The sequence below is a fragment of the Cervus elaphus genome, chromosome 8 (genome assembly GCF_910594005.1).
Source record: "Cervus elaphus chromosome 8, mCerEla1.1, whole genome shotgun sequence".
Taxonomy (NCBI): domain Eukaryota; kingdom Metazoa; phylum Chordata; class Mammalia; order Artiodactyla; family Cervidae; genus Cervus; species Cervus elaphus.
The window spans coordinates 7,043,691-7,056,016 of record NC_057822.1 but is presented as its reverse complement, the minus strand read 5'-3'; the positions used below and the strand labels follow the sequence as shown (position 1 = coordinate 7,056,016).

The 12,326-nt window shown below is 49.4% G+C and overlaps 1 protein-coding gene across 2 annotated transcripts in view; it reads left to right on the top strand.

Annotated features, from left to right (window-relative positions):
• The first annotated feature begins 429 nt into the window (after positions 1-429).
• CNR2 (cannabinoid receptor 2) overlaps positions 430-12,326 on the top strand; it is a 33,739-nt gene continuing 21,842 nt past the window's right edge. Inside the window, exon 1 of one of the 2 annotated variants that reach the window (XM_043909229.1) lies at positions 430-572. The gene's annotated coding sequence lies outside the window, so the exon portion shown is untranslated. The remainder of the gene's footprint in view (positions 573-12,326) is intronic. The other variant, XM_043909227.1, reaches the window with a different exon arrangement.

The window sequence follows — 12,326 nt, the reverse complement described above, 5'->3', positions numbered from 1 at the left end:
GAGCTGAGAGATGGTCCCGCTTTTCCCCACAGTCCCCACCACAGACCCTCTAGCTCTGTACCAGCACCCTGCACCATTTACATCGGTTATCTGCCTGGTGCCTGAAGGCATTTGGATTTCAAAACTCTGGTCTGATGGGAAAGAAGCATTAGCATAGAATGTCCTGTTAGGTGATCTGTGTAAGGCTGGTACTTGATCCCCATTTTATAGATGAAGAAACTAAGGTTTAGGGAGGTTAAGTGAATTGCTCAAGATCATGACAGCAAGGCAGGGTGGGAACCCAAATCCCAGGACCCCTGGGCCTATGCCCTGGCCAGAGATCCCCCTGAGAAACAATTCAACTGCAAGGGCAAGAACACCGTGGCACCGGGAACCCAGAGGGGAAGTGGTAACAGGGACGGAAGACCAGAGCTCCCCACACTCACTCATCTCTGAGAAACCAAACGTGCAAGAAAGCTGGTTTGAGGAGAGCAGCCCCAGGAGCTCCGCCTGGGACACAGGATCGGTCCTGAGACACACGACCCCCTGGACTCAACGTCCGGCAAGGTCAGGGAGCTCAACCACGGCCAACCGTGAGTAGATTTTGTTGTTGTTTTTTTTTAGGGCTTCTTCCTCATTCTAGAAAACCTGTGTTCTCACTGTACCTCTTCCCTCCAGGGTGGTAAGAAGCTGGGTGGGCCTGCCTGGGGCCAGGGGAGTGATGTTTCTGAGGACTCCTGGAGTTTTTAAGGTCTAGTCCCTAGAAGGCTCATGGCCTGTGTGGTCTTCACCGTCAAAGCTGGGATGAGAATCAGCTCTCAGCTCCGTGTCCACCAAGGTCAGGATTCACGGTGATGCTCACAGCCTCAGAGAGCCTCGCTGTGTACCAGGGACTGCTCTAAGGACCTTCCGTGGTTTAATTTTACTTAATCCTCACAACGGTCTACCGAGGGGCTGTTGTCATTCCCCACTTTACAGATGGGGCTCGGTGACTCACCTGAAGTCACATGGGCGTTAAAGGAGAGTGCTGGGCTTGATCTTAGGCATTCTGGCTCCTCACACACTTCAGCCACTAGGCTCTCCTGCCTTACAAGGTGCAGGCTTAAATAGCAGCTCATGGGCCAGGAAAAAAAACAAACCCAAAAGACTAGGGCCAGAAGAGGTCTTGGAAATCATCTGGTGAGTCCTGGCCTCCACTGTACAGATGGGGAAACTGACACCCAGAGAGACCCAGCTTGCCCGGCTGGGGCGCCTCAGTAGTGTAGTGTGGTCTGGTCCACTCTAGACCCAGGAGGCCAGAGATCCGCTTTGCTGGAGGTTCCACTCAGTGAACAGTAGGGTTGACAAGTGTACCCCGGAGTCAGTGCTGGAGGGTGAACCCCAGCGCTGCTGCTAAATCGCTTCAGTCGTGCGGCCTCAGACAGATCATGCCACTTCTCCCCCACTCAGCTTCCTCTTCTGAGAAGTTCAGACCCGAGACCATCACTCACAGGCTCGTGGGAGGGTTGATGAGATGATGCCAGCACCGCGGTGGGCACGTGTGCTGGGCTCAGGGTGAGGCTGAGGGGGAGATTCTGACCTTCACCCCATCCACCCTGGCCCTGGACTAGAGACGAGGATGAACGAGGCTGTGGGCTGATTTCCCCTAGAATGGGTAGCATGTAGACACCTCCAGGGCATGAAGACCAGGACTGAAGTGGAGGAGGGCCTGCGGAGGAATAGGGGGAGACCCTGGGGGGTGGCACGCTGACAACACTGGCCCCAGCTCTGTAACTACCTTCTGGCTCAGCCAGAGATGGTCCCTGACCTGCCCTGAGCCCAAGCATCCGTTTCTATCAATGACGCACGTCCTTTACCCTTTGGTGGGTTAAAGTCAGATTGAGGTGGGAAAGGGGCTTCCCTGGTGGCTCAGATGGTAAAGAATCTGCCTTCAATGCAGAAGACCCGGCTTCAACCCCTAGGTCAGGAAGATCCCCTGAGGAAAGGAATGGCAACCCACTTCAGCTTTCTTGCCTAGAAAGTTCCACGGACAGAGGAGTCAGACGTGACTGAGCACACACACAAGGTGGAAAACGACAGCCCGGGTCAGCTGAGTGGAGCCCTAAACGCCAGTCTTTTCTCTTCCCTCCTCATCTTGTCATCTTTCTCCCTGATCTCAGATGTGCATAACATGTTCTTTTATTCATTCTTATTAAAGCACATTCAATAGGACTCCAAGCCCCCATCCTGCTGAGAAAGTCAGAAAGCAGATCTCAGGGTGAACTGAGCTATACCCTCCACTACCCCTCACCCTTAGGGTCACTTACAGAGCAGAGAGTGAAAGAAGCCCCGGGCTCCTCCTATGATGAACACCCCCTTGTCAAAGGGGTTTGATCCCCTGTAGTCCAGCCCTCTCCCCTTCCCCATTATGCCTGGAGCCCAGATTCTTTGCCAAGGCTCGAATGCCCTGTGTCTTGGGTTCACCCTCCAGGGTATGCCACCTGGCAACTGCCCCCAGAGGTCCTGCCATCTCCCCAAGGCCCTTCCAGGCCCCCAACACTCACAGGACTTGTGAGCTCCGGTGCCTCCCCTGTGTGGGGCCGTCTCTCCTTTCCCCTTGGCTTTCGACCGCAGGTGCGGCTCTTCTCTCTCCACCCATGGGACATCATCTTAACCTTCTCACTGAGCTTAGGTTTTTTTTTTAACAAAGGACAGGAAGAAGGGCTGTCTTCAAACAGCTTCTGCTTTCTGCCCCTGCCCCTGAAAAAAGTCCCTGAGCCGGGAGAGACCAAGGGCACTCTTTGAAGGGAGACAGGCTGCCTTAACTTACAGAGGAGGAAAACCAAGCCTCAAGAGCAATGGGGACACACACAAGGTCACATGGCCAAGGAAGAGACGGGCCAGTGTCAAGTCCTGTGCCGTGGGCTCCAAAGCTTGTGCTGCCGATCACTGAATCTTGTGGAGGACCCAAGTCTCCCTCGCCAATTAGTCAGACGACCTTGGCTGAGTAACATAACCTTCGCAAACCACAATCTCTTCAACTCTAAAAATGAAGCTATGGTAGGATTACCTACCCATCTCAAAGCAGTGCTTGTGTGTTTTCTGAAGTCAACTGACGCGAAGAGCCAACTGATTGGAAAAGACCCTGATGCTGGGAAAGATTGAGGGCAGGAGAAGAAGGGGACAACAGAGGATGAGATGGCTGGACAGTATCATCAACTCAACGGACATGAGTTTGAGCAAACTCTGGGAGACGGTGAAGGGCAGGGAAGCCTGGCATGCAGCAGTCCAGGGGGTCACAGAGAGTCGGACACGACTGAGTGATTGAACAACAACAGCGACGTTTACTGAGCATTCTAGTACGACATGCTGGAGCTCTGCTAGACCTGCAGATTTTTCAATTCTCACAGCAGCCTGTGGGGGAGATGCTATCGCTACCCACATTTGAGAGGTGAGAAACTGAAATTCACCCAGGCATAAAGCCTTGCCCAAATTCGCACGGCTGGTCACGTGGCAAAGTGAAGCCCTAAACCCAGGTCTGTCTGAATCCAGAACTGTGGTACACTGTGGCGAAAATCAGACAGGAGAGCAGATGTGCAAAGTGCTTCCTAAGCACTAAGGTGCAAGGTGGGGCCCAGGGTCAGCCCTCTTCCAGTAGAAAAGGACAAGACCTTTATTCTGTTTTCCCATCATATTCTGGAGAGGTAGGGTCTGCAGGGTGTCCTGCCCCCACCCTCAGGCAGCAAAGACCCCCAAAGGAAAGAAAATGGCAGACCAGGGCAGATAGATGGGGTAGGTCAGGCAGGGAGGAGCCTCCCCAGTGTCATCACACCCAGCATGGGAGAGAAAGCTGTGAGTATTCCATTGAAGCGGGTGACTGCGTGGGTGGGTCGGGCATCCTGTGGGTTTTGCTGCTTCTCTTCTCCTCCCCACCTGCTGACGCCCCCAGAGGGGAGGCCCCGGATCCGCTCACCCAGCGAGTCAGAGGCAGCCTCTCCCACCAAAGTCCCCCCGCCTTCCTCTCCCGGGGAGTTAGGGCCACCCCAAAGTTCCTCTTTGAGAATCACAGCTGCGTTCAGTGTTGCCTCTGTCAGAACAGCAATAAGTCCATCCTTTATGAGTCTTCAGGGATCTGTCTGGATCCTGGGGGATCCGACGAAGGCAAAAGCAGGGACTGGGGCTCCATGGACCATCTCTGAGTCATCATATAACAGCCACTGGACAGGTGAGGCTGCCAAGGCTCAGACGTGGCAGGTAAATGGCAGAGACAAGAGTCAAGCCCGGGGCTGTCTTTCCACTGTTTTCCACCAGCTCATCCCAACAAGAAAGAAGCTATTCCAGAAGGTTCACAGTAGTAGAACATTTCCATTTAAAAAAAAAAAGTGAATACTTGTTTTGCCATTTAAAAGACATTTTTCTCAGTGTGAGAACTTCTTAAGATAAATGGAAGAATTGGGAATTCCAGTGGTTAGGACTGAGCATGCTCACTGCCAGGGACCTGGGTTCGATCCCAGGTTGGGGAACTAAGATCCCACAAGCCACGTGGCACAGCCAAAAAATTTTTTTAAATAAAATAAATGGAAGAATCAAAAGCAATAGTTAGTGGTGATCAAACAGATGATACTCTCATGACTTCCAACCAGGCGGTTCATCTTTGGACCACTAGATTGGCTTTGGCTAGTACATGGTTTTACACTGATCTTCATCTTATGTTGTTGAATTTATACCTCTGATGAACCAATGATTAAAGAAAGGAATCTGGGACTTCCCTGGTGGTCCAGTGGTAAAGAAGCCATGTTGTAGTACAGGGGAGTTGGGGTTCCATCCCTGGTCGGTAAGCCAGCTTGCCACAGCTGGAGGGTCAGTGCCCCGAAACAAAGATCCTGTGTACTGCAACTAAGACCCAATGCAGCCAAATAAATAAATACATTTAAAAAAAAGAAAAAGAAAAAGAAAGGAAGCAAAGGGAACTCTGAGGCTGAATATACAAGGAAGTAGAAGAAGGAAGAAAAGACTCCTCCACAGATTTGCCTCCAGATTTATCATTTGCATTTATCTGATCAAATTCCTTACATGGCTTACCAGGAAAATTCTGTTACGAAATGTCATAGATGGTTAAAAAGAAAAAATAATGTGTACTTTTTATTTTCCTGTGTTGCACAGAAAAGTTATCTATACCTGCAGGCATATGCAGAGAGGTGCTTATACATAGGGACCCGAGAGCTATTTTATCTTACCATACAACAAGCATAATGTTCTTTTTAAAAGGGACAGTTCAGCTTTTTAAGCAATCAAATGAGAGAACGCAAAACCCCAGCTCATGTAAATGATCCCTCGAAGCTTTGGGGATCTCAGTTCTTGGACTAGGGATTGAACCGGGGCCCCTGGCAGTAAGAGTGCCGCGTCATAACCACTGGACCTCCAAAGAATTCCCCATTTCAGCCTATTTTAATGTCCATTTGGTCCCCCCATGAAACATCATTTTAAAATTTGTTCAGCCACCATGCATTTTCTTTGGTCATGAATGTAAAGTAAATCAAGCACATATGTCACTGTAAAGCGTGGAGAAGTAAAAATTTGTTTTTACATATTAGGCATATAAGTTAAATAAATGTTAAGGAAATTTTGGAAATAAGACACATCACAAACAGTACATTTGACTTAAAACACTTCCTTTTTCATGGACCATAGAAAATTATGACACAGTCCACATAATTCTCATTGGGGTTTGTAAAATTATACGTTGCTGTGAAATAGTTCCTGAGGCAGAAGAGATGAAAGATGATGTAGTCCAGTCACCTCATTCTATTTTATTTCTCTCTTTAAATTTTGGATATGATCCTTAAGCAACCTGGCAGAGAAAATGCGCACAAGAACAATAAACAGTAATAGCTAATACTGAACTTCCCTGGTGGTCCAGTGGTTAGGAATCTGCCTGCCAGCGCAGGGGACATGGGTTCCATCCCTGGTCTGAGAAGGTGCCACATGCCGCAGGACGACTAAGCCTGTGTGCCCCAACTGCAGAGTCTGCACTCTAGAGCCCGTGGTCCGCAACAAGAGAATCCACCACCACAAGAAGCCTGCGCACCGCAACTAGAGAAAGCCCGAATGCAGCAACGAAGACCCAGAACACCCAAAAAAAAAATTAGCTAACATTTATGAGGATTTATTAAGCGCCAGCCAGGCAACATGCTGTGCATTTTGTACATACCACCACCCCATTCAGTCTTCACAGCAGCCTTGAGGGGAGATAATCTCATTATCCCCATTTTACAGATGAGAACACCAAGGCTCAGGATGGTGAGGTGATTTGCCCAAGAGACCACAGATTTCACAAAAGGCAGAATCAGAACTCATATCTGTGACTCAGGACTGCCTCTTAAACCGCTATCTAATCCCTTCTTCTTCTGAACTGATTCTTACCTGCTTACCATCTCTCTTCACAGAAGTAGGAGATAGAAATCCAGGTGACCGCTCAAGTTACTGCAGGAGTCAGTCTTGTTGGATCCAATCCCAAATCCCAGGCCAGAAAGGCTAATGTGCTTTCCTCTTCATGGCCACAGAGGCCAGAAGCCAGACAGATTCCCCAAAGCACATGAACGCACTGTATCATAACGGGCTATCTTGGAGCGCCCGTAGGGGTTAACTCCCAGATCGCTGGCCTCTCCGCATCTCTCCGTGGCTTTGAGTACCCACACTGAGTGTAATTTATCACCAGCCCCTGTCCAGCCATCCTGGTGACCCTCTAGCCACTCTGTCACCACTCACAGATCTTGGAGGCCTGAAGTTCTACATACAACTCAGCCTCTTTGCTGGTGCCCGTTTCCTTAATTATACGGTGGAAGTCATACCAGTTCCCTCACTGACTTGTCCTGTAGAACGTTTGCGTTAAGTGTCAAGTGTGTAGCTTGGGGTCTGGCCCAGAGTATACAGTAAGCACTCGTTCAGTGTTACTTTCTATCTTTGTCATGATCACTGGTGTGTTTCAAGGGCTGAGCCTCCAGGGCTCTCCACATCATCGCCCACCACTGCCGCCTCCGCTCTGGGTCCAGCCTGAATTGTAACCCCCTCCCCTACTGTTGCAACCCTAGAAACAACCAGAATCGAGATTAGGGAGGGACCCCACTCTTTGGGATCTGACCAAGTCAGGAAGAGGCAGAACAGCCTGCAAAGAAACCACAGGGGGATTCAGAATACTCACCACACACGGTTAACCTTTTCCCACTCTCTGCTGTGCAGAGAAGCCACCGTAAAAAGCCCTCAGCGTATTTTAATGGCCTCTCTGCACCGCCGGTTACAACGCCTTGCTTGTCCTACAGAGAACATTTCACAGGTGGAAGGGGTAATCAGCCTCTTCCAAGTGCAATTAACAGTTTTAACAAAGCTCCCAACCCATCCACTCCCCTCACCATGGTTCCCAGTGACTCCTTGACCAAGCTTTCACCAGCAGCACGTACCCCCAGGGGTAAGGCGAGCCACAGACTCTTACCAGCATTGACACTGTAATGATTGGTGGTGGTGATTTAGTCTTGAGGTCGTGTCTGACTCTTTGTGACCCCATGTACTAGAGCCCACCAGGCTCCTCTGTCCGTGGGGTTCTCCAGGAAAGAATACTGGAGTGGGTTGCCATTCCTTTCTCCAGGGGATCTTCCCAACCCAGGGATTGAACCTGGGTTCAATTGAATCTGGATCTCCTGCAGCGCAGGTGGATTCTTCACCACCTGAGCCACCAGGGAAGCCCTAACGATTGAATTTCTAAAATTTTCTGTAGCAGGTTTTCTTTGAAAGAGGACGATAGAACTTTAGCTCCTACTATAAAGATGAGGATAGGGACTTTCCTGGTGGTCCAGTGGTTAAGAATCTGCCTGTCATTGCAGGGGACACGGGTTCAATCCCTGGTCAGGGAAGATTTCACATGCCTTGGGGCAACTAAGCCTGTGCACCACAACTATTGAGCCTGTGCAGAACTAGAGAGCCTGTGTACTGCGATGAAGACCCAACGTAGTCAAAAATAAATAAATGAATATGAAGATAAAAAGCACAGAATCAAAGTGATGCCCTGAATCACAGAGGTGCTCCCTGTAGGGCCAGAACTAAGAAACATGTTTCAGACAGTCTGCCAAGGTGCCCTTCTTGAGTCTCCAAACTCTGGGATCTGCTAAAGCAGGAAACAGGGAAGGCTATGTACTTACAGTATTTGAAGAACTGCTCCCCACCCGCCCACCCGCCCAAGGATAGAGGTCCCAGGAGAAAGGTGCCAGACCCCAGTGAGCAGGAGGTATGAGGCTGATGGACCTGGGCCTGGGTTCCAGTTGGGCTCTGCTCTCTGTATGACCTTAGACAAGTCACTGTATCTCCTTGTGCTTCTGTCTCCTCGTCCGTAAATGAGAGACATGAGGACAGAACCACCCTGCACGCCTCACTGCGCAGAGTGACTGAGTTTACATGCAAAGCCCAGCGCTCGGTCCCCCGTCATAAGGTACGGTGCCCCCTACGCCATGATCCCACTCTGGCAGGTATGTGCCAGGCAGGCAGGTCAGGCTCTGAAAGGTTTCTCCCAAGTCTTGCCATGGATCCTTAGCGAGGCACTTTTGAAATGTTATGCCAGGCATGCCCTTCTGGCTGATATATAGTCCATTTCTTCCCCCTTAAAAGGATCAGTTGTATCTATGCAGGGAATTTTTTTTTTTTTTTTTTTAGCTTTTTCCTTATTTATTTATTTTTGGCTGTGCTGGGTCTTCATTGCTATGCTCAGCCTTTCTCTAGTTGCAGTGTGGGGGCTTCTCGTTGAGGTAGCTTCCTCTGTTGCATGGCAGAGCAGGGGCTCTAGGTACACGGGCTCAGTAGACTTTGTTGCTGACAACTTAAAAATGAAATTTAATCGACCTGTTACATGTGAAAGAGATAATGCATTTTTAATGCCAATAATTTTGGGGGGCATATCTGCCCCCCATGTGGGATTCTCCCGCATGTGGGATCCTCTCGGACCAGGGATGGAACCCACGTCCCCTGCGTTGGAAGGTGGTTTCTTGGCCACTGGATCCCCAGGGAAGATCCTGCTCTGAGCATCTTGAAGAAGGGAACCCTCCTTGGGGATTTTCACAAATGTCAGAGAACTCCTTCAACCAATTCACCTGACAAATGCTCCTTGAGCAGCTTCCATGCGCCCGGGAGTTCTAGGCCCCCGAGACACAGCAGGAAGCAAACTGGACGATGAGCCCCGGTTCTCTTGGAGCTGACTTTTCAGTGCCCTGGCCCCAACGGTGGTGTCAGAGGCCTTGGTTAGAGGAAGCAGTCCGAGGAGGGAAGGTAGAAAAGGACACCAGGGAAGAGACTGTTACCTGGAGTGTGAGAAAGACCTCCGTCCCGCTCCACGGATGGGTTCCGGCACCACGTGGAACATAGCATCCTGGCTTTGAGTTCTGACTCTGCCACTTACAAGCCGTCTGACCTTGGGCAAATTCCTCCAGCTGAACCTCACTTCCCTGATCTATAAGACGGCAAAAATAAGACAACCCATCCGCAAGACCAGTTGGCAGGATAAAAGAGAGAGGGCGTGCAGGTAAAAGGCCTCCACAGTGCTGGCCACAAAGGAAGCCCCAGGGGACAGCGACAAACCCCCTCAAACACTTTAACCACAAGGATGTATCACAACAGGCTGAATGCAGAAGCAGAGACGAGTGTCCAGCCACTAGGCAGCATAGAGATCTGCCCCCCAAAATTATTGGCATTAAAAACACATTATTTCTTTCACACGGAACAGGTTGATTAAATATCGTTTTCAAGTTGTCAGCTTTAATTTCTAAGCAGTCACTGTTTGAAAGACGTAACCCGTATCAAAGAAAGCCCTTGAGGATCTGGGCAACTTTCGAGATGGTAAAGGGGTGCTGAGCCCACAGAGTTTGAGAGCTGCGGCTCGAGGCTTTCTCACTTGAGCTCTTTCGCAACCTGACAAATCCCCTCACCCACTCCCCGCCTCCACCCTGCCCTGCCCCAGCCCACGAGGTTAATTGCACAACTCACAAATTGAAAGGACCAAATGAGAAGGCTTTTGAGATCTTACCTGGTGCAGATGGACTTTCTGAGAAGGGGACTGTTTTGCCTGAGGCTGCTACGCAACAGTTCCACTCAAAATTTGGACTGGAATCCAGACTCCCGTCTCATTAGCCCAGGGCTCTCCCCATAATTGCAGTCTGATGGGTGCTGGCTGCCGCTTCTTTTTTCAAAAAATATTTATTTGGCTGCGCAGGTCTTAGTTGTGGCAGACAAGATCTTTGATCTTCATTGCAGCGTGGAGTCTTAGCCACTGGACCACCAGGGACGTCCCTATGCTGACTTCTTTGCCCCAGGCTGGTTAATAACCCACCAGGCTCCCAGGCACATCCTCAGCTTCCTGTTCACTCAGTTCCAAAAATTCTGAATGGAAATAGGGTCTTCTCTCTCTGCGCCCTTAACATCGTCCCACCTCTTGTTCCTGCCTCCCAGGAACCACCCCTCTGCACCCGCACAGCCCAAGGGCATAGCAGACATAGCCCTGTCTTCACATTCTTTGCCGGCTAACAAAGAACTTGAGAAAGAGAGGAGAAAGTTACAATATGTACACACCTTATAGGTACTGTAAAACCTGCCATCGGTGGCAGGCGAACTCTGTGCCAGGCATTGTACTAAGCATGATGTTATCCCAGCTAGTTCTCTTGCTTCACCATCACCAAAGAAATACATACTATATGCTTTTCCCATTTTACAGATGAGGAAACTGAGGGCAAGAAGTGAATGAAGTAAGGACTTTAATCCGATGGCACAAAGCTAATAGTCAGTTGAACCAGGGCTGGATCTCAGCTTGTCTGGCAGATCTGTTGGGGTGAAGAGATGAGACTGGGACTTCACCAGGCCGATGGGGACAGAACTAAAATCTAGGCCAGAGGATGGTAGCAATGGAGGCATGGCTGAGTGAAACTGGTCAGTAGAGGAAAAAGACAAAAAGAGAAAAAAGATGTGATGTGCCCCTCGGAATAAAGACAAAAGACTGCCAGTGTCGGTGTCACCTGGGCAGAGTCATGCATTAGATCCTGCCCCTTTATCAACTTGAGTTTGTCAGAACACACAGGCTCAAGTCCTGGGCTTGGCCTGCCACTTGCTGTAAACTGGGGGCAAAGGCCTTGCCCACTCTGAACCCATTTGCTCAAGGAATGCTACCTGCCTCATATAATGACCATGAGCCCTCCCCTGCTGTCAAAAAAAGGAAAGTGAAGTCGCTTAGTCATGTCCAATTTTTTGCCACCCCATGGACTGTAGCCTACCAGGCTCCTCTGTCCATGGGATTCTCCAGGCAAGAATACTGGAGTGGGTTGCCATTTCCTTCTCCAGGGGATCTTCCCGACCCTGGGAGCGAACCCAGGTCTCCCACATTGCAGGCAGACGCTTTACCCTCTGAGCCACCAAACTGTCAAATAAAATATACTCTGAATGTGGGTCTTATGAGTCCATTCTCTGAAAAGGAAGTAGCTGGAGTGTAAGGTAGTTGAAAAGAAGACGTTGAAAAGACTCAACAAAACCGTCCTGTGGGTAGATTTCAGATTAGTTAATTTACCCAGTAATGGTCTGGAAGATGTAAAAAATGTGAACAATAAGATAGTCCTGGGTCTTCAGAGGAATGAATAAGTGCACAGATTTCTGAACCCCCGGCCAGTCTCTTAGCATCCCTGGACCCCAATTTCTTCATCTATAAAATTCAGAAAAAAACTCTGGTTTCTCTTCAGATCATATAAATCTTTCGCCTTTTAAAATTCAGAAAATAAGATCAGGTTTAAATGAGGTATCAAAGAGAGGGTGGTTGTACAGTACAAAGGCCCATCACTACTACCCTTCCATCTTCTTTTCATACGGCAGTTCAGGGGCAACACAGAGTTAGTGACTTCTCCATAGAACTAACCAGTGCTAGAGCCAGGTTCAGTGACTCAGACGGTAACAAAAATGCCTGGAATGCAGGAGACCTGAGTTCAATTCCTGGGTCAGGAAGATCCCCTGGAGGAGGGCAAGGCAACCCAGTCCAGTATTCTTTTTCTGGAGAATTCCATGGACAGAGGAGACTGGCAGGCTATAGTCCATGGGGTTGCAAAGAGTCGGACACAACTGAGTGACTAACCCTTTCACTTTCTTTCACTTTCAGAGCCAGGTTCAAACCCTGAGTATCTGCTTCCTAACTTGGAATCCTTTTCTTTCTACTACATCACACGCACACTCTGTCTTTCAGTTGGGCAGCCAAGCTATCGCTTAATTGTTTTAAATAATTATTTCATCTGGACGTCAAGCATGCAGATATTACAGGGGGAACATTTTTGCAACTCAGCAATAAACTTGTGAACAGT